We start from the raw sequence: 24,566 nt of genomic DNA, 5'->3' as shown, positions 1-24,566 counted from the left end.
AGACGAGACCAAGACCGAGACCGAGACAAGCAGATCACAGTTCGCTAATCAACAAGAAATCAAGTGGAAATTAATTTAACAGGATACAGACAATCATGAAGTGTTTTTAATGTTGTTAACAGATATCCATATCAATAGCCAGACTCCGACAGTCTCTTGAAAGATAATACTGGTACATTGATATCCGTCAAGTGTGTATTATTTTCATATACATCGATACTTTATCATTTTCCCCGGTAGGTTTAATCATGATTTTAACAAACAAATCACAAGTTGACTGAACTCATTGTCAGGATCCGAACGTCTCTTGAGGGATAATTGGACTGGTACATCTATATCCCGGCGCAATCCAAGCGCGCCGGAACACTTTTGGGTTTTATTTTGTTTGTTGTTGTTTGTTGTTGTTTTTGTTTTTGTTGTTGTTGTTGTTGTTGTTTTGAGGGTTTTTTTTAGTGATTGTTAAGATAGAGAGATTATCACTCAAAGTAAGGAAGAAATTTTGACAAACATTATCATTATTGTAACTCTAAAATCTTATATTTTCATGGCTTTTATATGAGGAAAATAAAGCATGCATCTCAGAATGAACCTCTGTTAATGAGAGAACTGAATCTTTTTCCTCTCTTTTTCTATTAGGAGCGAAAATTCCTCATTTTACTAAAAGTCAGCTTGCAGAGAGGAGAGAAGAAATAATACTCACCTGAAATAGTGGAAAGTATAAAGAGTAGAGGAGGGAAGCTTTTCTCGTTTGAAAAGAAACCGTCTTGTATTCAGAAGAAGCAAAATTGACCATTTATAAAGTGTCTGACTGAGCCCGAGTGTCTACAGGAATCTCCTACACCTCAGACTGCATGTAGTCTTATGAGTAACCAAGTGAGGACACGAAAACTCTCCTCAGCACTGACAAAATGAGGTTTCATTGATATTGATAAAACAACATCCGCGTGATTACGATGTTTTAAACTGATAAATCTACACTTATGGAATTAATGTGTCGGAGTACGCTAAACCTACGAGGTGTCAGCTGTCTTAAACAGTAACTTAACAGATGTCATGACTTTCAATAGCAATGTTTGAGCATGTTGATCTGCGACAGAATAACATGACTTAACAAACCAGCATACTGAATCGCCTGTGTGATATCCCTATGTGCGTGATACCGTTTTGAGCTCTCAAGAATCCCGTAATTAGAATTTTTGCAAATTTTGATGCATTTGCAATACTTTTAGTGCCCCTGCCGTAGTCGTGAAACGATCTGGTGACTGACTTCCAAAATGTCGGCCAAAGCGAAAGCTACTGCAGAAGCGGCAGCCATTCAGGCGGTTGAGGACTACCTCAAAAGCCGAGTTTTTCTAGATGCCATCGAGAGCGCCGTTGAAAGGGCTATTGACAAACACATTACGAAGTTCACTCAGCGACTAGATAAGCTTGAGAAAGCCAATATGACCATAAAGCGGGGTTCCCACTATCGTGCGATCCGTTACGAACGTCACGATTGCCCATTCGTAACTGATCGTGGAAGTTTCGTTCAACTCACGTGAAATTTCACGTTTGGAGACGATGTGATGCGAGTCGATATATGTTTGGTACGCTTGGATGCGATATGGTCACGATTGGTCTATTTCAAGCCATACGATCTGTCACGATCTAGTCTCCCGTTCAAAAACGATCCGATAGGATTGTCCCGATTGAGTCCACGATTGGTACCGATCTAACACGATCATTACGATCGGGATCCCCAATTTGGTAGGTGCAGCTACGTTCTGGTACGTTCCAATACGTGTACCGCGAACCAGTGCGGGCTGTTGAGATAAGATACGATATATTTCACGATAAGGATCAAGAGCGACCCCCATTTAAGGTGCGATTGGACCTAAATGTGAATATCATAGTCCGGCTGACAATTATTGATTTCATTGTTTCCTTAACTTCTGCTGAGTGATTAGGCATGCGATCCACAACCATCGATGATGTCAAGGGTTGACAGGTTGAAGATGATGACAACGTGACCTTTGCAGTATTGCGAATGACGATTACGTTATCATCAGAGAGGAAACAGCACTCAGGCCAGCCACAACCTCAGATTGTCCGTCCTCTACTTTTTAACCTAAAGAAATTAATAGATTATTTAATCGACATGCTCACTCTTCCCCTCCCAGCCCCCCCCCCCCCCCCGAAAACCGAAAACACAAGATCAGATCATTACCCTCTCTTCCGCCGGAAAAAAAAAACAAAAAAACAAGACAAATGTTTACGCCTTCCTCTGAAATAACATGAAGAAAATATGGTGGAATTGAAGCTAAAAAAGAGGATTGGATCTTTTTGAATGCTAACATAATGTATTATATACGCTCGATATAAGAACGTTGGCCGAATTGATGGTATCGCTTGTGTGTTTGATTTCATTTTCGCACAGTGTATGTACCATATACCTTCATGTTTGCTCATTACCCCTTTTTGATTACGGGGAATTACTCCTGTTTTGGGTGTCTGTACGATAACCAAAGAGACCCTTGTCCACTGGACTGGTCACAGGAGACTAGACTGCAGTACACACAAAACAGGGCTTGCTGTTTCACCGCTGTTACTGTGAATGTAGACAAGAGCAGTTACAGCTTTGTTTCTCGGATGACGTGGTACATACAGTTCTGTACACTTGACAAAGGGGTTTTAAACAGTCGGTAAGTCCAACATTTATTTATTTTCCTTAACCGCATTCCCTAATGAATGACTTCTTATCATTAATATTCATATATACCTTTCTCTTCGTTCCTTACTTTCATTCTGCACAGTGAAAGGAGAGGTAATCTTGAATAGTTCCAGTCAGGTGATATCAAGATTAAGTTCATGAGATTTGTCGTGAATACCTATACATGTGTAATCTGTAGGCTATAATTCGAGAGTTTGTCCGAACATTCTCTTAGAGTTTGAACAGTTTGTGACATGTGTGTAAATATAGTCGAGACGATGTTTGGGCGGACTGGCATATAGTTTTATGCAGTCCTTTGATAGAATACTTATTAGTACACTGTATAAGAAATTACAATGTATACCTAAATTTGACCTACGATGAGGTCATATATTTGTTTCTCTGCAAATGCTCTATACTTCAGTATAAGTTAAAACCCCATGCATTTGGATAATCACGATATGATGATTCAACTGAACAAAACAGGGTTTGTCATAAGTGGTGGCCCGGGGCCACTAAAAATTGATGACAGGCCACCAATTTTCTAAAAAGGCTATGTTTTGTGGCCACACCAGTCAGCTGAAATTCAAAATGAATTTCTTTTCCGTTTATTTCGGGCCAACATTTCTTATTCAAATATTATAGTGGCCAGAACAGGCAACCAGAGAAAAACGCTGGTGTCAAACCCTGCAAAATAATAATATGCGGTAATAGTATATTATATTATATCCTATCCTCTTGTACTGGTCACAACTATGTCATCACCATCATGTTGCTCAAGTTTCTTCCTGAGATGTTCAAGGTGTAACCTTCATTTCCATCCAAATGCTTGGCCATTTGAATTGAAAGCTCCCGTAGCAAATACTGACACTCGTCGCTATCTTCAAGAAACTCGCGAAGTTTATCGAATCCTCTTTGTCGCAAATATGTTTCTGAACTTTCTTCTTTCTCTTTCGTTCGAAAAAACGAAACAGCGCATTGCCGATGATACTTGGCTCCAGCTGCAACCAGGTCACAGTCTTCCTGTATGTGGTCTGATACATGAGTGCCCCAATCATCATTTCTTTCTCGTGCTTTATTAAATACACTTGTTTTGAACTCCAAAGTTTCTACATTACTTACTGCCTGTCTTCTAGAAAGAGGGACCTTGCTATCCTGAAAAACAGACTCTGAACAGAATATGCTATGCGTTTTTAAGTCAAATTTCTCAGAAGTTCTTGACCGCAGCACAGGCACTTCATCATCTTCATCAGATTAGACTTTCTTTTGACAGATAGTATAGAACTTTTTCGTGTGTATTGTTTGAGACAAAGTTCATGGATTCTCAGTGGCGTTGCTTTTTCAAATAAGTCATGAAAACCATCTCCCCGCTCCAAACTGGAAGACACATGTGTCCTTCGACCCTTATCCCCAACGATAAGAGTCTCAGATGAGCTCTCTTTGCAGATTGCACGAGCTTCATCCATTATCTGCAGTAACTAGGAATATCTAGTATCTAGGAATGGTTTTAGTATTTTAGTTCAGTAAAAATGGTAACTTTGGAATCCAAGCTAACTTTTTTGTACAGTTTAATGTAAAAAAAAATAAAGAAATAAACAACAAATGCAACAATCTTTATTTCTTGAACCATTCTCATTGGAATACAGATTTTAAAAATTACATTTTGAAAATAAATTGTTACAATCCTGGATTTGACAGAATTATGGTACATGTCATATATATCTAATGACAATTACAGTGTATAACAGAAGCTTTGGAACTCAAACATATATTTTGTTGGTACTGAATAGGAATGATTAATATGCTTATTCAGATTGTATACCATGTGGCACTTGCCAAACCTACCCATCACACTTTCAAGAACACTTTGACTGCTCAGGCGTCTTCTTGCAGAGTGATCGTTTGCCTGTAAGGATCAAGTAATAATTAGATCATTAGTAATACGTAGATATAATTCCTTGAGGGATACAGCCTGCTCAAGCATCAGCAGGGGTCTTGAAACGAAACAAGGCCAATTTAGCTTGATATGATATCTAACTATTTATATTTAACTATGAATATTTAACTGTCAGGAAAGGAATATATTTGCCTCGAGTTTTTATATAAATCCATTGATTTTGTACAAAAGTTCGTTTGGTCAATGACGCCTCTGTTGGTTAAGATACCCCAGACAATATATATAAAAGAAAATTGGTAATTGGATTCAGTTATGCCGTATTACATCATTGTGTTAGGTTCAGGCGAGCTCATCCGGCTGTGAAGTTAGGTTAATGATATTCAGGAATATGATTAGGTGCTATAGGGAAGTCTTAATTTAGTAAGTAGAGATAGTTTGCTTTGTCAGTTTGTGAGGAGGACTTTTAATGCATACTTCTGTCTGAGCCATACCTTATTGATTTTGGCAGTTTGTGTATAAGTACGGACGTAAGGAAATATTGGGTAGAGAAACATTTTGGTTAGCACATAAAGCACATCGGTACGGGGCTTGAATCAACATCGGCGAGCGGGACTGTCATGCTTGGGCGACTACCGGTACGAGGGACGAGCGTCGCTAGCTGAGCCACACCTGCTGAGCCACACCAGCTGACGACCGGCGGTCTACCGGGCACGACGCTGGCGCTATACCAACTACTTAAGGGGGTAAACGAACCCGGAACCCAGAGCAGCATAGCCAAAAGTTACGTGTTTATTTATACTTTATTTTGCATCATTTTCACATCAAAACGCCAACTTCTGTATCGAAACCAAAACTCGATTATTAAAAACATTGATTTAACTGTACTTGATTTGTTTCGATTTTAATGCTTACGTGTCAAAGTATCAGAGTGAATAAAAAAAAAAAAAAAAAAGGTTGCTAATGTGACAATGTCATACTATACACTCTCAAAACATCCGCGTCAGAACTGACCCGGAACTGAGTCCGTTGGGGTCACACACCGTTCCGGGTCAGAAGTGACAAGAATTGGGCCAGATATGACCCATTTAGAGTCATAAATCGGGTCAGGGTGACCCTATTCGGGATGTTCATGACCAAATTCCAAGTCATTTTGACTCGGAAGGGTCTGTGACCCCAACGGACCCAGTTCCGGGTCAGTTCTGACTCGGATGTTTTTAGAGTGTAGGTTTTCCCGGTCAAAGCAGAATTTCCGGTAGAATTTTAAAAAGCTCGAATTACACCGGTATATAAGGGTGGAATATATGACATTAATAATTTTCGACCATTATCGATACTTCCCTTTTTGTCAAAAATCTTAGAAAAAGCAGTACATGAATAGTTGTATACTTATCTAAATGAAAATAAATTATTATCTTCACAACAGTCTGGATTTAGGCTATCACACTCGACCGCAATGTGCGTAACCGATATAGTTGATTTTTTGTTAGAAAATATGAACAGGAGACATCTTACAGGGGCAATATTTTTGAACTTGAAAAAAGCGTTCGATGTGATTCCCCACGGTTAGATTCTTGAAAAAAATGACATATTATGGTATTTCAAGTCGAGAGTATATAATTGGTTCAAATGTTATTTTCATGAAAGATTGCAGTGTGTATCTGCAAATGAATATACAAGTGATTATGTATTCCTAGTTATGAAATCGGGGGTACCCCAGGGGTCCATCCTTGGTCCTCTGATTTTTTGTTTGTATATTGATGATATTTGCAGTTTGAAATTTAATGCTTCTACTCAATTGTCCTTATATGCGGACGATACTGCAGTGGTTATACTAATGGACTCAATTTTTTACAAATTCAAAAAACTTTTCAAAATGATTTTGATTTAACTACACGATGGCTGGAATGCAATGATTTGATATTGCATTCTGAGAAAACTAAAGTAATGTTTTTTGGTCCGAAAAGAAATTTGAGAAATAAAGTACCTGTAATTTAGAAACCATTGATACTGTTAAATATTTGGGGGTTATATTAGATTCCCAATTATTGTGGAATGATCATATACTGCATGTACGTGGAAAGATATCTCGAGCAATATGATGCATTCGTCGTATAAAAAATCTTTTATCCCCCAAAATGTTGATTAATTTATATTTTGTTTTTATATTGTCACATATTGATTATTGTTGTACGGGACGGGGTAGTTGTTCTAAGACTAATGTGCAAAAATTACAAAGCATGCAGAATAGATATGCGCGCTTAGTACTTAATGTTGATTGTTATACTCCTCAGTGCTCTCTGGTGGCTCTCTGTTGAAGAAAGAATCAAGTTACAATATTGCCTATTCACCTTCAAAATCCGTCATAATCTGGTACCTACTTATTTAAATCCTCTAATCACTTCTTATTCAGCTAATTATTACAAAACACGATAGTCTTAAAATTGCAGTCTATCAATACCTTACCCGAAAACCGAATATAAGAAACGTTCCTTTTCGTACACCGATAGCTCTCTTTTCAACAAACTCCCTATTTAAGTACAACTGTCTTCGTCACTGACTATATTCAAAACAAATTGTTTAAGATTTATCCGCATGCTTTAACTTTTGACTTCCAATAAATCCAAAAAGACCTCTTTTTTGTACATTGTCACACCCACTAGACTTTTTTTGTTTTGTTTGTGTTTATATACTCTTCCCTTTTCTGAATTGTTAAGGCCTTATCTTTTTTGTATGTAACAGAAGTGTACTTAAGTTGATTTCTTTTGTTTGTTTATGTCATTGGTCTGTAATTGTGTGAATCATGTTATACTACAAATGCATTTGTTGTTTTATTTTGTGTATATACAGGGTGCCATTGTAAAGCAGATAGCAAACTGAATGTGCCTACCCTGTATTATTTTTAAAAGAAAACATGAATAAATAAATGAATAAAAAAAGCAACAGTATTGATGATGGATCCAATTTATTCAAAACTTTTAAAAAAAGACACACATAAACCCCAAGCTCACGTAATGCAATGGTTCATTTGAATTAATGCGCTTATTTGGAACTTGGTTGCCTTTCACAAATATGAATGACCAACGAGGTTCCGCCGCCGGCTGGAAATGAATTTGAATGCTCATTGCTGAAATGCATGCTCCTATCTGGAATTTGAATGACGCTGATGAACATTTGAATGCTCGGATAGTGAATTTGAATGACCAGATTGGAAATTTACAAGCTGATTCAGTGCTGCGAGGGTAAAATGCGCGAAACTGAATGCTCGGAATATGAATATGAACGACAAAAGTATTAACTAGAATTATCACTGAAGGTGATTTTATACCCCCGCCCCTAGTGTTGCTTTATAATATATAGTATGTGATGTCATGAGGGCAATGACGTTAATACCAAGTTTGTGCATTTGTCGAATTGGAAACAGAATAATTTTAGTTTACTGGTACTGTACAATTACAGAGTTGACACTGAGTATAAAACTTACAGCAAATGGAACATGCTTTCCCCAAGCATCACTACACTTACAGACCATCATACACACCACCACGCATAAAATGGTTTATTTCGATACAAAAATGAGTGGTTACCATGGCAACACACTTTCCTTAAACTAAGACATTGGTGTCTGGCAAAACTACACTTCTACATCATGATACATACTAAATTTGACTTTAATTCTTTGAATGATGGAAAAGTTATTCGATCTGCAAGGTTTTGGTAAAATTGTGGTTACCATGGCAACGGTTTGTGTGACAGACACAAAAATTATGTGTTCCATATCTATACCTCAGGGCCATAATGCCTACCAAATTTGGTTTCAATTGCTTGAAAACTGTGGAGGATGTCCACTCCACAGGATTAAAAAAAAACACATGCGGTTACCATGGCAACGCATTGTCCGATACAAATACAAAGGACATTTTTGCAAAACTACACTTAAAGAGCATCATACACACCAAATTTCACCTTCATATATTAAATGGTTCAATTTGATACAAAAATGAGTAGTTACCATGGCAACACATTTTTCTTATATTAACACATTGGTGTCTTGCATAATTACACCTTCCGATCATCATACATACTAAATTTGACCTTATTGCTTGAATGATGTGGAAGTTATTCAATCCACAAGGTTTTGGTAAAATTATGGTTACCATGGAAACGCTTTGTCCGACAAACACAAAATTATGTGGTCCACATCTATGCCTCAAGGCCATAATGCCTGCCAAATTTGATTTCAATCGCTTCAAAACTGTGGAAGTTGTTCACTCTACGAGATTTCGAAGAAAACTTGCAGTTACCATGGCAACGCTTTGTCAAGTACAAACGCAAAGAGTGTCTCGCATAACTACACATATAGATCATCATAGATACCAATTTTGAATTTGATTGGTTAAACACTATGGAAGTTATTCAATCCACAAGGTTTTGATAAAATTATGGTTACCATGGCAACGCATTGTCCGACAAACAAACAAAAAACATGTCTTGCACATCTATACCTCAATATCATCATTTACCTTAGGTTTCATTTAAATTGCTTCAAAACTGTAGGAGGAGTTCGCGACGCAAGATTTTGCAACAGACCGACCGATCGACCGACCGCCCGACCAACATCACGGTAATTCCTATACCCCTTCACACTATGTGTGGAGGGGGTATTAAAAAAAAAAAAAAAACCTATAATATACGGTTGAGTTCATAGCTGTAATTTAATGTTTGACTGAACAATCGTCATGGTTTCTTTGTAAAAGCATCAGGAATATGCTTTTAGGAAATAAAGAATGATAAAACACTTGTTTGTTTATTAAAAAAAAAAACTCCTAAACGGAAGGTTAAGACCTGAAACTTCCCAAGTATTCTCTAAATATCAAATGACATCTGCAGAGGAAATGTCAGAGATTCAGAGTGCTTGCAAATGAGAGCCTTTCAGAAGACAAAAAGTTGAGAAAACTATACGTATACTTTAAATCATAATTGTGTGCTATTTTTCATTAAATGCATTGTTAAACAATGTTTTCCACTCTAAAACTTTTGAGATTCATGGTCCCACATGTTTTCAGTTTCTCTGACATGGTCTAGAAACAAAGCCTAGACTAATTTACACCTCAAAATATAATTCACTGCTTTGAAAAAGTAAAAATCTATGAATAATATTCGGGCACAAAATAATTTCTACGTTCATCACAAACACGCAAGAACAAGGCAAAGGAGAACTATGAAAGGTAAGAGTGATATTACTTAAATGAATTTAACTAATCAGGCATAATTTCAAATGTTCAATTACTAACAATATTTAGTAAACAATCAACTTATATATATGCATTAGGCTGATCAAAATAGCTTTTTCTGAGAATTATGCAGATTTTTACGTCATTTCTCTTATAAAACAGGGTATGACTTGGTAAAAAGAATCAAATATATCGTACTGTATGTTTGAAAAATGATTTAGCAGCACAAGAAAGAAGAATACAGCTGCTTTCTTTTTTGTTGGTGGACGTATTAATTTTATTGTTAATATGGATTTCACATTGAATGAAACTCAAATAAAGAATATTATAAAACAAAAAATTGGATGAAGTTGTATGAAGTACAACGAAGGTAAGGCTGCTCAGGCGTGCTGAGGTTGCTCTGGGTTCCATCAAACTGCAGCTCGTCACCTACATGATCCTTGATGAGAGTGCCCGAGGGTGTGAAGATGAAGATATAAAATAATACTCAGTGTTTACCAAAATGTATCTAAACACGTGTGTCATACATCATAATAGTGTCATAGTACAATCAGTGACAAGACAAGATGAAACTGTTAATCTTTCAATCTCGAGATAATGACCACGATTTGATTTCTCTTAAACAATTTTCTTGCTGTAAAATGAATGGTGATATATAGCATCTTTCTTGAGGATGGAAAAAGAGATGACATCCAACATACATATTCTGCCTTGCTTTACAGTATAACTGAAACTAACTCCAACTTTCATCCCTTCAATGCTAATTTTTGTAATCATAAGATTCAGTGAGAAGTTAGAGATTCTTTATACAAAGAATGTCAAACTTTGTATTTGATATCCCCAGTCTCATGGCCACACACCCAACGACATCAACATTCAAACACTTATGTACCTGTAACTTTCAGTGAGAGGTTAGCTTTATGCCTAAGTTTACATTTAGTTTCCCATAATGCAATAATTCATGTATGGCAGTATAATAGGCAGTAATAATTTAGGCCTACTGTATGGTACGATTCTATCATTGATTATAGACTCTATCCAGAAACTATGTTCTATGATGAGTGCTAGTCTCTAATTTCTACATCATGCAGCTTTTAAGATTAAGACTTTATTAAACTACCTTTACTTAATAGATGTAGACTAGCCTGAATTCAAACTTAAGCCTAGGCACTAGATTACATGATGTAGGACTAGTACTTAGTAGTGTACTGGTAGGACTAACCCCAGAGCGATCCCACGATCCCACTCCCATGAATACGAGAGTGCCCTGATGGCATTGTATGCTAGCCATGGAAGGGCTACCAATATGCTAGCCGTGCTAAAGTTGGCCAATGTCTACTTGCATTACAGACAGACATGTGAAATCTTTTATAGAAAATTAACAATTCGTGTAGGATCAAGTTCTAGACCTATGCAGAAATGTATCGTAAGTTCTAACTTTGGTAAGTCTACTTCTAGTACTTGTCCTCTTGATACATCATTTTGTTTTTATTACTCATCCTTTATTGGATGTAAAATACTGTGGAAAATGCTGTCTACGACTCGTACGAGTGTATATTGCAGTGCAGCGTATAGCCGCTCCAAAACTCGAGAGTTCTTGTTATACTCGCAACTTTTTACAAACTTCATGATCGATATATCATAGGAACAAACAACAGGCTTTAACTGGTATCAGATTCCCAGGTGGGTTCATGACTTTAAATGTGTATAAACCATTTGTTGTCGACGGACACCCAAAAAGGGAAGCCACGCGTGATTCGTTGTCTCGAAGTCGTGCAGTATCGTACACATAAATAGTGATGAGATATTAGAGCTGTGATAGAAGTTTACCAGTATAATATTATGAAGTTTATCAATATCAGCATAGCCATATGTTTACTATGTGAGAGAGAGAGAAAAAAAAATCAAACCCACATCTCCGATTCTCAAGTAAAACACATTTGTAGAAGAGGTTTGAAACGATCGTTTAATAATATGTTATTTGGCACAAAATAATTTCACTTATTTTTAATAATATTAATCGATAACCAAATGAAAATTAATTTGCCCGATATAAGCCAAATTTAAGATCTTTTCATTAAGTTGGAGCAACGAGCATTAGTTCAGAGTCACAGAGGCTACATTCGAGTTTTTATGAAATACATTCATAGGAAACTGATAACTATAAGTTTGAACGATGATAGCACCCAAAATATCATGGTTACAGTTCGTTATTGAGAAGGTTCTTTATTCCGAAGGTTCGTTCTTCCAAAGATTCGTTATTCCGAAGGTTCTTTATTCCGAAGGTTCGTTATTCCGAAGCTTCGTTTTCCAAAGGTTCGTTAATCCGAAACTGAAACAAAGCTCGTTATTCCGAAGGTTCGTTACGGACCCTATTTCATTGTTGGATCAATGAACCTTCGGAATAACGAACCCTATCTTATTTTCGGGTAAACGAACCTTCGGAATAACTAACCTGAGGAATATCGCCACAAATGTTCGGAATAACGTACCCTTTTAATTTTCGGATTAACGAACCTTCGGGATAACGAATATCCGAAACACACAAATTCCCTATATACTTAGAGGTTTGTTAACCCTAAATTCAAGAAAGGTTCGTTAATCCGAACATTTGTGACGTTATTCCGAAGGTTCGTTAGTCCGAAAATAAAATAGGGTTCGCTATTCCAAAAGGTCGTTTATTCGAAAATGAAATAGGGTTCGTTATTCCGAGATTCGTTAATCCCAAAATCAAACAAGGTTCTGGAACGGTCATAAGACTTTTTTGAACGTTCTTAAAACGTTTTTAAACGTTCTAGAGGTTTTTCAAAAGTTATCTGGATGTCTACAAGGTCCAAACGTTTTTCTGTCGGTCCTTCAAACTTTAGAAAGATTTTTTTCGTGTTATCTTACCGTTTAAAAAAAAAACGTTTTTATAACGTAAAAAACCTTTAAAAACCTTCCACCTTATAAAACCTTCCACAAGAAGACGTTCTGAAAAAGTTTTGACAAAACGTTCAAATAACGAACTTGGTATGTTTCAAGAACTTTTAGAAAACGTCTTTGTGTTAGCTGGGTAAAGACGTCAAATTCGAGTCAGTTTTGAGACGTATTATTCACTTCATATTTACGACGTATTAGTGAAATGAAATTTACTTTGCTTTGCAACCTATTTACCACGTCATATTAATGACGTGACGTTAAATTTACTTCAGTTTTGCGACGTCTTTGTGACTTCATGTAATAAGGCCTACGAATTATAATTTCATAGAGTTATATCAGTTTGCGACATATTTTACTGTCGTCAGAACGACGACAATTTCACGTCAGTCAACTGTCAACAATAAGATTTTTTTTTGCTCAAATGGAAGACATAGAGACGTCATTATCTAGACTTTAAAAAGGCGTAATAACTGTCGTTTGTTTGCGGTAAATAAGCAAAGAAAACAGACGCTATTTAGACGTCTCAAACTGACGCCAATAAGTCGTATTGTTGTTTGAAGATATCTAAAAGACGTCATATTTGTGACGTCTTTCTGACGCCTGGTTGGTTATACGAAGACGTTGTAAAGACGTGTAGATTACTAATTTAAAGTCTTATAGACGAAAATAAACACAGATACTTGACATCATATAAACGTTTCAGACTGACGTGAATATGTCGTAATTTTCAAACTGACGTCAATATGTCGTATTTTTGCTCAAATGGAAGTTGTCCCAAAGATGTCATTTGTGGTCATTAGATTCGTCTAAATGACGTGTAAATCACAATTCTAAAGACAAGATTTACGTCAGAATAACGTCATGAGCACGCCATCTACACGTTAATTCATGCTTTTTTGATGTATATTGGAAAAGAAAATAAGGAAGACGTCTGAAAGACGCCTTTTTCACGAAAACTATGTAAACAAGGAAAATGGACGTGATTTTGACGTCATTTTAGATCGTGGGCGGTTAAGGTCTAAAAAAGCGCATGTGAGTACCTCAAAGTACAACCATGATACAAATCTGGGTCCTAGCTGACATTTGGACGTTTCTAAACGTTCTTGAAACGTTCCAAGTTCGTTATTTGGACGTTTTGTCAAGACGTTTTCAGAACATCATTTTTCTGGAAGGTTTTCGACGTATTCAAAACGTTTCAATTGGACGTTATACAAACGTTTTTTAAACGTTAGATAACAAGAAACCTTTCTATTTTTTTAAGGACCGACAGAAAAACGTTTGGACCTAATAGACATCCAGATAACTTTTGAACAAATAAAGTCTTATGACCCATTTCAGAACCCTGTTTGATTTTTGGATTAACAAACCTTCGGAATAACGAACCCTATTTCATTTTCGAGTAAAGGAGCCTTTGGAATAGAAACCCTATTTTATTTTCGGACTAACGAACCTTCGGAATAACGTCACAAATGTTCGGATTAACGAACCTTTCTTGAATTTAGGGTTAACAAAAATCTAAGTATGGGAAATTTGTGTGTTTCGGATATTCGTTATTCCGAAGGTTCGTTAATCCGAAAATCAAAAAGGGTATGTTAATCCGAACATTTGTGGCGTTATTCCGCAGGTTAGTTATTCCGAAGGTTCGTTTATCCGAAAATATAGGGTTCCAACATCCAAACTTTAAAAATTCATGACTTTTGCATCGATTGCCCGATTTTCCTTAAACTTTCACTGATGTGTTCTAGTAATGTTGCTGCTTTCACTCAATCCACATTTCTTTTTGGGTTTTAGTTTCCTTCGATGATGGTCGTGATGGTAGAGGTGACGATGGTAAGTGACTATAGGGTTGGCAATGATAAAGTGAACATCAAAAAAAATATTGATAGAGCAATTAAAACCGTGATACGAGAGCAATTTTGTACATGTATGGACTGGGAAAATGAACTGATTTTGATGGAAATAGCACATCTTTTGATTTTTAGATGCCGACCCAAAGTGCCTTTTTAAAGCTGATTAAATTAAAATATTTATAGAGAGATTTCATCGATCAAAATCGATGATTACTAGCTCCCCCCTCCCACAGTTTCTCTTCCCTCCCCCCCCCCCCCCCATCTTCATCATGGATGTTATTGCATGAGAATGTAATCACATACGCTGATGAACCTGAACTAAAAAGGAGCCTATACGATATACGTACGCCTTTCTGAATCATTGTGAAGTTTGAGGATAAACCCAAATTAATCGAGGAGTTCATCCATGTTACCCAAGACCAAATGCCCTCTTCGAATCTGATTTTGTGGAGCTTAATAAACATGATCAATGTTAACAACAATCGCTGCAGACCTAAATATTTGTGAATTTTGTGAATTTTATTGACTCTTTCGACCTCCTCTCGGGGTATGAGAGTAGCAAACAAAGAGTATAAATAACAATATAGCAAACCAGTGAATACAATACTAAAAGATTACACATGACACCAAAGATATACAAGATTATATAGTGTATAAGGGAATACAAACATAAGTAAAATGAAAAGGTACTGACGACGTCCAGTTTGCATGCATCCTAGTAACGCAAGTCTCGCGAGACACAAGAAAAGTGTCAGCAGACGGCGAACAAAACTACAGAAATACCACCTAAGGCAAAGCCGAACGCGATGGCGATGACATGTGAAGTGGAAACACACACACACACCCACACACACACAAACACTCACACACGCGCATACACATATCCATACACACAAACCCGTTGTTATATTTCTGCTTGAAGCAGGGAGGTGTGACACCTCCCTGGTTACGTCATTATACTGATGATGCACAGGATAGAGTGTGTTAGTGAAGGTGCGGCGCGCTCGAGAGTATTGACAATGGTGCGACATGCACGAGGCGCAGCCGAGTGCATGTTTGCAACCGTTGTCAATACTCGAGAGTGAGCCGCACCTTCACTAACGCCACGAAATAATCCTGTGCATCATTAGTTTTATAAAATGGGTCGAAAACTAACAGCATTATTCACGTACCTTTGTGGGTCAATACCAGTCAGCTACATGTAGCACTCGCTCAAAAGTCAAGATGTCCGAAGATGTTCGTCCCAAACATTTACGCACGTCGCACTCGGAAATCCCGCACACTCACCTAGTACTGTACGTACGTATAAGAGTATACGTACGCCACGTACTGTTATGCACAAGAAAGGCCGCCGGCTGTTGTGGCAGCCCGCGGCCCGAACTAGAAGTTGTTTACAGGATTGACAGCGCGTATAGTAGCGCGTGACGCACTTGTAACAACTGATTGAGTGCGCACTGCTAGTGTAAAACATTGTGACGTACGTCAGGCCAGGGAGGTGGAAGAGAGACTCTTCTTAGTGCTTACCTGAAGAAAATAATGCACGCACACGTGACTCATTTCAGCGCTTCCAATTGGCTACATTCTTGAACCCATTTTATAAAAACCCTTAGCTGCACGGCGCGCCTCGCCCTAGCAGAAACTAGAGCACGCACTTTATTGCGCGCATGCAAACCTCAAATACGCGCAACCTGAACTCCCAAGTTCATTGAACTCACCTGCCAAAATATCAAAAATCCCTCATAAATTCCCCGCAAATTCTCGGATCACTACCAAAAGTTAATCGTTTGGTACTTGTGTCATTCTCAACCTTTCCTGCAAGTTTCATCCCAATCCGTAGACTACTTTTTGAGTTATTTTGCACACGGACAAACTAACTAAGAAACTAGAGAAGCACTCTGAGCGCAGACCTCCGCCAAGCATGCAGCTCATTTCCACCACTGATCTTGTTCTTCCATAGAGATAGTGCTTCCCACGCATATGTACTTATAGCATTGTACAGTGCCGCGGAATACGCCTCCCCTGCGTGGTGTAGGAGCTCTCACACCAAGAAACTTGACTCAGTTCTGAATGACACCATGAGATTAATAACAGGATGTCTCCGGCCTACACCAACAGAATTCCTACCTGTTCTCTCAGGCATCGCTCCTGCCCCCATGCGCCGAGAACATCACACACATAGGCTGGTAACCAAGACCTCCAGCAACCCGGACGACCTCCTCCACAACGTAGTTGAGGGCTCTGTAACTCTGGGTCAGCGGCATCAGCGACTGAAGTCTCACCGCTGAGAGGATCAGACTTCAACACCTGCCAGACATGGAGAACAAGCTGGGAAGACACCCAACGACCTGCCCAACTCGATGTCACGCCCAATACATCTGTCCCCCCAGGAGCAAACCTCCCAAGGAGTGAGTGGGTGTCTCTAAATCGGATTCGAACGGGAGTTGGGCGTTTCAATGCAGCCATGCATCGTTGGGGGCTACGCCCGTCAGCAGCTTGCCAGTGTGGTGCACCAGAACAGACTGCTCAACACATCTTGAGTGAGTGCCCTGATCTCCGCCCTCCTGACCAGTGGCGTATCTAGGGAAAACGGCGCCCGGGGCAAGCGCGAAAATTGCGCCCCTAATTTCTGAAAAAGTGTTCGACCCCAACCCCATCCCGGTAGGGACTTCAGACAAAGTCCATATGCTTTTTCAAGCACTTAAAAGGGGTCTTTTGAGGGTGATTTGAATGTAATGAATTTTGATAAATTTTGGCGAGCGAGCGCAGCGAGCGAGCGGAAAATTTTTGTATTTCAGCTTACAAGACATGGAATTCTTGTCATTTTTTGCTTATCAAATCTCAGAATTCTAATCAAGATATACTGACGGCCTTACAGATAACGATTTATACCAACAAACTGAGGGTTTAAAAAATACTCCAAATTAGTACGCGCGAGTGCACCGAAATTTGTATATTTCCACGTCATCATCACGTTTTGTTCTTATCTCTCTTTTTCTCTTTTTGATAAATTTGGCGAGCGAGCGCAGCGAGTGAGCCGAACATTTTTTGTATTTCAGCTTGCAAAACATGGAATTGTTGTCATTTTTTGCTTATTAAATCTTACAATTCTGCTCAAGATATAGTGACGACCTTACAGAAGACGATTTATACCAACAAACTGAGGACTAATACTCTAAATTAGTACGAGCGAGTGAGCCAAAATTTGTGTATTTCCGCGTCATCATTACGTTTTTTTTTTCTTATCTTTTTTATTTGTTTTTTTTTTTTGCCTCAACCCCCCCATGTTCATAACCGTTGGCGTCCTTTTGATCCAATCGGCGATCGCTTCAGAATGAATGAAATTGCAGCCGCTGCTCCTTACAACATTTTTCCTGCTAAATATACAATGACATGTGTGAACACAGTAGACATTGTCATTTTATCCGCGTCATCATCACGTTTTGTTCTTACCTTCTTTCTTTGATAAATTTTGGCGAGCGAGCGCAGCGAGCGAGCCGAAAAATTTTGTGTTTTAGCTTACAAAACATGGAATTGTTGTCATTTTTTGCTTATTAAATCTTACAATTCTACTCAAGATAGAGTGACGGCCTTATAGATAACGATTTATATCAACAAACTGTGGACTTGAAAAAAATACTCTAAATTGTACGAGCGAGTGAGCCGAAATTTGTATATTTCCGCGTTATCATTACGTTTTGTTCTTATCCTGCTTGATTTTTTTTTGCGCCCCCCCTCCCCCTATGTTCAAACCGTTGGCGCCTTTGTTTTGATCCAATTTGCGATCGCTTCAGAACGAAAGAAATTGCAGTCGCTGCTCCGTGAAACATTTTGCCTGCTAAATATAAAATGACATGTGTGAACACAATAGATATTGTCATTTTATCCGCGTCATCATCATGTTTTGTTCTTACCTTCTTTTTTTATATAAATTTTGGCGAGCGAGCGCAGTGAGCGAGCCGAAAATTTTTGTATTTCAGCTGACAGAACATGAAATTCTTGTGTGAACACAATAAACATTGTCATTTTGTCCGTGTCATCATCATGTCTTGTTTTTATCTTGTTTGACTTGGTTTTCTGCCCCCCCTCCACCATTCTCCCTTCCCCCCCCCCCCCCCTCTTTCCGGGCGAGTTTGTTTTTCTTTTTCATTTTCTTCTTCTTCTTCTTTTCTTTTTTTTTTTCTTCTTCTTCGTTTTTTTTTTCTCTTTTTTCTTCTCCTTTCTTTTTTTTTTCGTTTTTTGCGCCCCCAAGGAGTGGCGCCCGGGGCACGAGCCCCCCTTGCCCCCCCCCTAGATACGCCACTGCTCCTGACAACATGGACCTGACACACCCTACTCCACAGACTGTAACTTGGCTACAACAAGGGACATTATTTAGCTGCTGCTGCTGCCTCATAAGCAAGAAGAAGATAGCATTGTGTGCTGAAAGTCGCCCGATTTCCCAATATAAAAGCCTTTGTTACGTCATAAACCCTCAGCTGCACGGCGCACCTCGCCCCAGCAGAAACTAGAGCACGCACTTTAGTGCGCGCATGCAACCTCAAATACGCGCAGCCTGAACTCCCAAGTTCATTGACCCTACCTCCAAAAATATCAAAAATCCTCCATAAATTCCCTCAATATTTTAGGATCACTACCAAAACTTAATCGTTTGTTACTTGTGTCATTCTCAAGCTTTCCTGCAAGTTTCATCCCAATCCGTTAACTACTTTTTAAGTTATTTTGCACACGGACAAACTAACGAACTAACTTACTAACAAACAAACCAACGGTAACGAAAACATAACCTCCTCCCTTTGCGGAGGTAAAAAGTATATATGATTATATCATAATGTATAATATCACATATGTATAATATTACTTATGTATGAAGAGTTTGTTCGCAAAAAAACGATAAGTCCATTTTTGAAGATTTTGAAGTACGGTCTCTGTCATAAAGTACAAAATAATACATTTTAAGTGATATATTGGTCACTACATATAAAGGTACATTTTTGAAGTTATGGTCAAAAGAAGCATATATTTTCTTATAACTCTTTTTTCTTGACCTTTATTCACAATTATCTCCATTTGGCAAATATGGACTTATCGGTTTTTGCGAACAAACTCCTCATATGAAGAGTTTGTTCGCAAAAACCGATAAGCCCATTTTTGAAGATTTTGAAGTACGGTCTCTGTCATAAATTACAAAATAACTCCTTTTAAATGATATATTGGTCGCTACATATAAAGGTACATTTGTAAAGTTATGGTCAAAAGAAGCAAAAATTTTCTTATTATTCTTTTTATTTTTCTTGACCTTTAATCGCAAATATCTCCATTTGGCAGAAAATAATCTAAAAATAATAATCTAAAGATGCATGCTACAACCTCGCGGAATACAAAATATATATAATCTTCGACTAAAATAAGGGCAAATGTGCTAAAAAAATAAGCGGAAGGGAAGTGAAAAAGTCGATCCCGATCAACACGATTAAGAATTACGAAATTGATTGTCAATTTCACACTTGTATGTTCAAATCTGTTTAGATTTTAGTGAGACACTGAATTCTGACTTTTGTAATTGAGTATTTCAGCTGTTTCTTAACAGGAAATATTAAATCGACTTCTTCCTACCGATGATTATTGTATTCTGAGTCATTTAATTGTTTGAGCGCTCTTTAACCTATTTTTGTAACTTATGATTACATGTGTCGATATCACAACATGAAACAATTTAATTGCTGGGGCGCTCCTTAACTTATTTTTGTAACCTATGGTACGTTGATGAGTAGATAATTATGTCGATATCATAACTTGTGTTAATACTGTTATGTATGATCATGCACTGTTGGCTTGCCATAGTGTGGTTGCTATGACGACGGGCTCCGAATAAATGATGGCTACTAACGGGACGCGTGTTTTTTTTAGACGGCACAGATTGGGGAAACTAAAAATCTATCGGGGACCCTATCCCTAAACCTAACCCTAATCCTAATCCTAACCCTAACCATCAAACCCTAATCCTAACCCTAACCCTAACCCCAACCCTAACCCTAACCCTAACCATAACCATAACCAAAAACCCTAACCCAACGTTTTTCCCATAGGTTTAACACGCGCCATGCCCCAATCTGTGCCGTCTTAAAAAAAAACGCTAACGGGACGTGTCCGTGTCCATTGTCGTTTGTCACATAGTAAGAACACAACAAAACTGGCGACGAGGACGGGATATTTGTGACATTCGACTCTCTAAGTTGTAGGGGTGCAGCTAGCACAATGGCGAGTGCAAATTTGGGGCAGAACAGGGTATTTTTGCCACCGTTTAGTTCCAGCTACGACAGCACGGAAGACTGGGACTGTTACGTCGAGCGGTTCGAACTTTACCTATTCGTATTAGCAAATGGGCTCGCGGTGCCTGATGAGCCAGTACAGAGCGCACGCGATCGCACGGAGGAGCGGGACCTAGCATTAGTAAAGCAGGTCACTGCCATGTTCTTACATTCTATCGGACCGAAATACTACAGTCTAGTACGAGACTTGGTAGCACCAGCCACCCTAACTGCGACCAGCAGCCCCAACGTACAACGTACAGTGTTGGGGCTGCGCCGTTTTGGCCTCGATATTTTAATGTTGTACCAATCGGGTGCCGTTCCGGCGCTGTATTTCCTTAATTTTTCAACAAAAACTACTGGGAATACTTACATGGGTGGACTAAACCTAAATGATTCACATCGGCGACTGTTTGATGCATTTCATTGCTTATGATGCAGAAAATGCTGTCTTATAAGGCAAATATCTTCAGCTCACCGATGCTCACTAAAACTCACAATCACTTGCACATGCGCACACAATGCATTCAGTGCAGTGCATTGACAGATGTATTACTCGCTACATGATGCATATTCACCATGCGATGATGCATTATTCATATCCTTTTGCGTCCGTAACGTTGACGTCATTGTTTACGCATGCGTAGATGCGTACTGATGGATATACACGTTCAAAATAGCAGCAAAGCTCTCCACTAGGGCAGACCACCTACTCCTAAAAAATGTGGAAAATTATTCAGTTTCCAGATAAATTGGTGAGAAGGACCAAGGCAATGGGGTAGTGTATATTTCATTTTATATTGTCACTGTGTTTATGATGGACATTTAGCCATGGTTTATTTGTGAAGTTGCCGTATATGTGGCAATAGGGAGTTGTTCGTGATTCTCACTTGAACGAAACTGCGGGGTAGCCGCCAGGACCCCGCCGCAGAGCGGCGGGTCTCCGGGGCTACAGCCACCCCACAATCGAAGTCCTATAACGAACTGAAGATGGTTTTGCGACGTCATTTGAAATCGACGCCCATGGTTGTAGCGGAGCGACGAAAGTTCATCCGTCGTGATCAAGCGCCCGACGAGTCGACGAGTGACTACGTGGTTCAGCTGAAACATTTGAGCTTGAACTGCCAATACGGGGACAAGCTCGATGAACAGCTTCGCGATAGATTCATCAGTGGCATTTCCCACGAGCCTACTTCGCTGAAGTTGATGGAAAAAGCAACAGAAAACCCCAGACTTTCGTTCAGAGAAGCGGTAGACTACGCGCTACAGAGAGAAACAGCAGCGGGAGAGGCCCGTGCTATGCGGAACCAGAGTTCGCGGAATGGCATAGATTACAACGGCGCTAGACCAGGAACTAGGACCAGCACCATTGTGAATGCGGTCTACGGCAAGTCGCACGGTTCTACAGGCAGCGGTAACCGCGGGAGGAAGGAACAACGCGAGTGCTATCGTTGTGGGAGGAACCATGCACCTGATCAGTGTTGGTTTAAGTCAGCAACTTGCAGATGCTGTCAGAAGAAAGGACACATTGAAAGGAAGTGCCGGAGTAAGCCAAAACCGATGAAAAATCAGAACAAAGAACACACAGACTCTAGATCCAAGACTAAGTCAAAGACTAAAGCAAACGAAGGACAGAAAAGGAAAGGTGGTATTCATAATGTAAAGGAAAGTCATGAATACAATGATATGTCTGGAAACAGTGAGAATGAGAGTGAGCGTGATGGTTCTGACAATGAAAGTGATGTTGAGTACGATCGCACTATGTTCAAGTTGAGGACTGAGAGTAGTTCTAGGTCTAGGACTAGGTCCAGTTCTAGCGTTAGGTCTGAGAGTGGTGCTATTTTGGCCCCCATCGAGATTGAAGGTAAATTGACACAAATGGAAGTCGATACAGGGTCAAGTGTAAGCATCATACCACTGTCGTACTATGAAAAGCATTTGTCCCACTTGAAAATGGACCAGACTGAGAAGTCGTTTGTGAGTTTTACAGGAGAGACAGTTGAGCCTGTTGGTAAGGTCCAAGTCCGGGTCAGATATGGAACGTACCAAGGTAGACTAGCCCTGTATGTACTGGAATGTACAGAGTACATGTTGCTAGGTCGTGAGTGGTTAGGAGTCCACTAGACTGGAAGTCGTTAGTCCAGACAAGTCTTGGTACTAGTACATTGGACCAGAAAGTGAACGTGCATAGGCTAAGCGATCAAGTAGTTCAGAAACACGAGAAGCTATTCGATGGACCGCTAGGTAAATTGTCCCATGCAAAGGCTAGCATAAGGGTGAAAGATGATGCTACACCAGTCAGGACTAAGCCCTACAAAGTCCCGTATGCACTAAAGGCAGGGGTAGAACAAGAACTAGACCGATTGGAGAAGTGTGGTGTACTTACACCAATAGAACACAGTGAATGGAGCACAGGCATAGTGCCTGTCCCTAAGAAAGATGGAACAGTTAGGCTGTGTGGAAACTACAAGTGCACCGTCAACCCAGTGCTTAGTTCAGTGGCACCACCCAACATAAATGTCGATGACATTTTGTCAAGTCTGAGTGGAGGAGTAACTTTTTCGAAGTTAGACCTAGCCCATGCCTACAATCAAATGGAACTAGATGAAAACTCCAAACAGTACTTAGTACTATCAACACACAAGGGTTTGTTCAAGCAGAATAGACTAGTGTTTGGGATTACCACAGCACCGGCAATTTGGCAGAACGCGATAGATCAGGTTTTGCAAGGATTACCGGGAGTACAGGTGTACCTAGACGATATTCTCGTTACGGGTAGTTCGCAAGAAGAGCACATGAGAAATTTGGACGCAGTGCTCACGCGCTTAGAGCAACGCGGTCTGAAGCTCAAAAAGGAGAAATGCGAGTTCGAGTGCAACTCTGTGGAGTTTCTAGGACATCGTATAGATGCGCAAGGTGTGCACACTGTTGAGGAGAAAGTGAAGCAGATTGTGAATCTCCCTAGACCAACTGATGTGTCGCAGTTACGATCGTACCTAGGGTTGTTGAACTACTATCGCAAGTATGTTCCAAATTTAGCGCACGTGATCGCCCCGCTCACAGATCTTTTGAAATCTGATCGGAAGTTCGCTTGGAGCGAAGAAGCAGAAACGGCATTCATACGCTCGAAAGAACTGCTGCAAGCGTCAGATTGTTTGATCCATTATGATCCACAGTTGCCGATCTCCATCGCAACGGATGCGAGTCCGATAGGCATAGGCGCAGTATTGTCGCACGTACTACCAGACGGAACTGAGAGACCGATACAGTTTGCGTCCAGGTCGCTCACGAAAACGGAAAGAAAATATCCTCAGATCGAGCGAGAAGCGTTAGCAATCATATTCGCGCTTCGCAAGTTCTACATGTACATCTATGGCCGCAGGTTTACGCTTATTACCGATAATAAGCCGCTCACAGCACTGCTAGGCCCGTACAAGAGTTTGCCTACATTAGCAGCGGAACGCATGCAAAGATGGGCTATGTACCTCGCAGGTTTTGATTACGAGATACGCTACCGCACATCAAAGGCCAATGCAAACGCAGACTGCTTTTCAAGGCTTCCGGACTCAAACGAGAAACGCGAAGGTCGTGAACCAGGAAATGTTTCGGTTTGTCATGCGGATGTGGACATGCTACCGACAACACACGAGGAATTGCGTAATGCGACGC

Source organism: Diadema antillarum, unplaced genomic scaffold (assembly GCF_040938485.1).
Source record: "Diadema antillarum isolate AM-2024a unplaced genomic scaffold, OU_Dant_1.0 seq00000156_RagTag, whole genome shotgun sequence".
NCBI lineage: Eukaryota > Metazoa > Echinodermata > Echinoidea > Diadematoida > Diadematidae > Diadema > Diadema antillarum.
The sequence above is the reverse complement of the archived record's forward strand: the minus strand, read 5'-3'. Positions refer to the sequence as shown.